The sequence below is a fragment of the Babylonia areolata genome, chromosome 27, assembly GCF_041734735.1.
Source record: "Babylonia areolata isolate BAREFJ2019XMU chromosome 27, ASM4173473v1, whole genome shotgun sequence".
Taxonomy (NCBI): domain Eukaryota; kingdom Metazoa; phylum Mollusca; class Gastropoda; order Neogastropoda; family Buccinidae; genus Babylonia; species Babylonia areolata.
Window position 1 is genome coordinate 13,180,116 of NC_134902.1, and position 5,000 is coordinate 13,185,115.

At 41.8% G+C, this 5,000-nt stretch overlaps 1 protein-coding gene across 1 annotated transcript in view; it reads right to left on the reverse strand.

Annotated features, from left to right (window-relative positions):
* Positions 1-5,000, reverse strand: part of LOC143301226 (MAM domain-containing glycosylphosphatidylinositol anchor protein 2-like) — a 36,224-nt gene that overhangs the window by 29,918 nt on the left and 1,306 nt on the right. The gene's annotated exons all lie outside the window — the stretch shown is intronic.

A 5,000-nucleotide genomic window follows, 5' to 3' on the forward strand; every position in this document is an offset into this window, starting at 1 on the left:
GTGTGTGTGTGTGTGTGTGTGTGTGTGTGTGTGTGTGTGTGCGGCTGTGTGTGTGTGTGTGTGTGTGTGCGTGTGTGTATGTGTGTGCGTCTGTGTGTGTGTGTGTGCGTGTGTGTATGTGTGTGTGTGTGTGTGTGTGTGTGTGCGCGTGCGTGTGTGTGTGTGTGGTGTGTGTGTTCGTCTGTGTGTGTGTGTGCGCGTGCGCGCGCGTGTGTGTGTGTGTGTTGAAACTGAATTGAGTTCACACAGTAACCCCAATGTTGCCGAGCGCACAAAGAGTGCTGACGCACATGTTTTTAAAAGGATATGTAGCTCTCTGTCCTTAGTCTGTACCGAATCCTGATGCACACACTTATGCACGCACACACACACACACACACACACACACACACACAACGCAAACACACACACACACACACACACACACACACACAACGCAAGCACACACACACACACACACACACACACACACACACACACGGACGCTGGGTTTCACCGCAGTTCACAACATGCAAAGCAACGGTGGTTTTGTGCAAATAAAACGTCAGAGCTGGTTTTCTGTGCAAGTTTTGAGGTTGTCTATTTGCAGTGTTTGTCTGCTCAGCGACGAACTGCAAAGGAACAACGGTAAAGTTTTCTTTTCTTTTTTGACTTTTGTAACTGCAATCGCGATTATTTTGCAGGAGGAAGAGAAAAACCGGCCATAGCCACATCAATTGTGATGGTGCACGCGAAAACCATGGATAGTGGTCAAAATTCACAAAAAAATGATATTATTCTTTCATCTGAAAGTAGAGAGAATTCTGAATAAGACACAGAAAACAAAATTCAATTATCTTTATTAGTTTCTGAGATACATGCATTTGAGTCTCGTGATGATCACGAACGTACTTCTGAGAAAATTTTGTTTAAAGTTTAGGAACATTCATTCACATAGCTGTAACCTTTTTTTTACGTGAATCTTTCCCAGCAAGTGAATGGCACCAAAATGTCAAGAATGACTTTTCTTTCCCTCCCCTCCCCTCCTCTGTGTGACTGGCAGAGTCAACGTTCAAATCTTGTTGTGACCACTACTCATTCCGTCTTGTATGGGAACAATTGTGGATATCTTTTTGCCGAGAAACCTACAAAAGGTCTTTTGGACTGACCTGCTTGCTGGAAAAAAAAAAAAAAAAAAACAAGAGAGGCAAGGCCTTCAAGACTCACTTGTGATACACTTTTTAAAAAAATCCAAGCTTTTTAAGATTAGAAAGATCAGTTTAAAGCAAATTAGGTCCCCTAGCATTAATTACAGAGTACTTTCCTTTTTTTACTATCTGCACCAAAACGTTTGCAAAATAAATAAAACTTCCATGCTTAGCAAAAGAAGTTCCTGTTTGAACAAAAAATGATAAGAATGACTGCTCTTGTTGTTGGGTCAGAATATCAGATCAAAGTGCCAAGTTTAGAGAATGCAAAAAATATAAATATAACAGTAAATGAAGTTTGCATATAATTAGGCTTCATTTTGTGTGTGTGTGTGTGTGTGTCCATCCCAGAGGTGCAATATTGTTTTAAACAAGATGACTGGAAAGAACTGAATTTTTCCTATTTTTATGCCTAATTTGGTGTCAACTGACAAAGTATTTGCAGAGAAAATGTCAATGTTAAAGTTTACCACGGACACACACACACACGCACACACACAAACACACACACACACACACACACACACACACACACACACACACACACAGACACACACAGAGACAACCGAACACCGGGTTAAAACATAGACTCACTTTGTTTACACAAGTGAGTCAAAAAACCATCAGTAAGTCAAGTGACTGCCAGCTGGCAGCCACGTCATTGGGTCATTTCACATTTGACCAATCAATGACCGATGACCGCCCACAAACCTAAAATCGGCCAATCCAGGAAGCGAGAGATAGACCTGTATCATTCTCCAAGCAGCCTACTGCCGATTGCTTCTTTGAGCTCAAGTTGAACCTTTGGACTTTCTTCATCACGCGCACGGTGCGTGCGTGGGTTTGTGTGTGTGTGTGTGTGTGTGTGTGTGTGTGTGTGTGTGTGTGTCTGTGTGTGTGTGTTCGTGTGTGTGTGTGTGTGTGTGTGTGTTCGTGTGTGTGTGTGTGTGTGTGTGTGTGTGTGTGTGTGCTCCTCTGTGTGTGTGTGCTCCTCTGTGTGTGTGTGTTCCTGTGTGTGTGTGTTCGTGTGTGTGCGTGCGTGTGTGTGTGTGTGTGTGTGATATCGGACACATGTATTTTTATTTCATGTATGTGCTTGTTTAGAGAGAGAGAGAGAGAGAGGAAACGGAAAGAAACGAAATTTTATTTTACCAGGGTAATGAGATAAGCAAAACATATGCTTTTTTTTCACCCAGCCCTGGGGTATAAAAGAAAGGAAAAAAAGAGGGATGTGGGGGGTAGGGCTACATCAAAGAACACATGAACACAGAACTGTTAACAAAAAAGATATCAACGACAAATTTCACTGAAAATCACGCGAGAAACTTATTTAAAAAAAAAAAGACTATTACAAAGCAACTAAAGAACTCTCTATCCCCACCCCAGTGCAGTGATGGCCTAGAGGTAACGCGTCCGCCTAGGACGCGAGAGAATCTGAGCGCGCTGGTTCGAATCATGGCTCAGCCGCCGATATTATCTCCCCTTCCACTAGACCTTGAGTGGTGGTCTGAACGCTAGTCACTCGAATGAGATGATAAACCGAGGTTCCGTGTACAGCATGCACTTAGCGCACGTAAAAGAACCCACGGCAACAAAAGGGTTGTTCCTGGCAAAATTCTGTAGAAAAAAAAACAAAACACTTCGATAGGAAAAACAAAAAAACAAAAAACAAAAAAAACTGCACGCAGGAAAAAATACAAAACAATGGGTGGCGCTGCAGAAAAGCGACGCGCTCTCCCTGGGGAGAGCAGCCCGAATTTCACACAGAGAAATCTGTTGTGATAAAAAGAAATACGAACAAACACCCCTACCCCAGTCTCATTCCCTCCAACCCCATGCACATAGTGAAAGCCTTAGACTTAAACATTTATTCGTAAATATAATAAAAATTAATGACATTAACTTTCATGAGAGAGAGAGAGAGAGAGAGAGAGAGAGAGAGAGAGAGAGAGAGAGAGAGATACAGAGACAGAGACAGAGGAGATTCAGATTCAGGTTCAGATTCAGATGATTTATTCATTTAAGTTTAGAGAAACGGTATTGTCTAAATTTCTTTAAGTTACTAGGATTCAAAAACAGTAGAGCAGCGGCTAACAGATATAGTGACATTATATTCAGTTGTAAAATCCGTTATCGCCCCTTGTCCATATGGGGGTGTGGCCTTAAAACTCTATATAGATACCATGCCAGGTTACGCATCAAATGAGAGAGAGAGAGAGAGAGAGAGAGAGAGAGAGAGAGAGAGAGAGAGAGAGAGAGTGAGTGAGTGTGTGTGTGGGGGGGGGGGGGGGGGGGGTGCGGGGGTGTTTGTGAGAGAGAGAGTGAGAGAGAGAATGAGAGAGTGTGTGTGAGAGAAAGGGTGTGTGTGTGTGTGTGTGTGAGAGAGAGAGAGAGAGAGAGAGAGGGTGTGTGTGTATGTGAGAGAGAGGAAGAGAGCGAGAGAGAGAGGGGGGTGTATGTGTGTGTGTGTGAGTGTGTGTATATGTGTATGTGAGAGAGTGAGAGAGAGAGGGTGAGAGAGAGAGAGACAGACAGACAGACAGACAGACAGACAGACAGAGAAGCCGCAACAATGAGGGGATTCACTTGACCCGTGGTGGAAGTCAATGGAAGGCACAACTTCCCCGCCCTCACCTACTTTTCTTTTGCTTTTCATGGCATCCATGTCATTTTCACAACGATGGAAACGTTATCTACACACTCACTCACTCACTCACTCACAAACACACACGTGCGTGTGTGCGCGCGCGTATAAACACACACACACACACACACTCACACACATGTACATACACATGCACAAGCGCTCATCTGTGTGTGTGTGTGTGTGTGTGTGTGTGTGTGTGTGTGTGTGTGTGTGTGTTTGCGTTTGTACGTTCACAAATGAATTTACAAATGTTCATATTTCACGTGCATATGCATGCAAGAAGTATCATATCATCGTAATTTATAAGAAAAAAATCTTTAAAAACCGAAATCATATTTTCAAAAGTGCTGCGATTCATTTTGAAAAAGATATACAAAGAGAGAGAGAGAGAGAGATGGTGTGTGTGTGTGTGTGTGTGGTGTGTGTGTGTGTGTGTGTGTGTGTGTGTGTGTGTGCGTGTTCGTGAGAGAGAGAGAGAGAGAAAGACAGAGAGAGAGACAGACAGACAGACAGACAGACAGAGACAGAGAGAGAATCCAAATGAAAATGCGTATGCGAATGCGAATACTTTAATCATTATTAGGCCACAGCCCCTCATGAAGGGGTTTACTTAAACATACAAGCACATCACAGCTATACCAAAATGTTATACATACATATAAATAGTCACGTCAAACGAAATTGATGTGTAAACCGTATCATCAAAGCAATACATTATCTCTAAATTTAAATGCAATTTTAAAAAAAAATTAAAAGAAAGAGAGAAAAAAGAAGAAGAAGAAAACAGAAAGAGCCATTCCGAACATCGTTCATTTTCATGGGCGAGATACCAACAAACTAAATTTTGAAGGTACATGGGTTTCGGGAATATTTTGATGAATAAACTTTTGTCTGATATCACTAAAAGCTGTACAACATAAGACAAAATACAGCTCGTCTTTCATGAATTCTTTACACAATGAATTAATCAAATTATTCTCATGAAATTTATTCTCTGTATCTGAAGCGATATACAGTTAAATCAGATGTGCCGAATCGAAATCTAGTCGTTATACATTTCAAGTGTGTGTCCCTAGTAGACAAAAGATAAGGTTTTACTTCAAGGGTGTTACAAAAAGTTCTATATATGTTAAATCAATTACTAGTCTGAATATATTCGTGCCAGG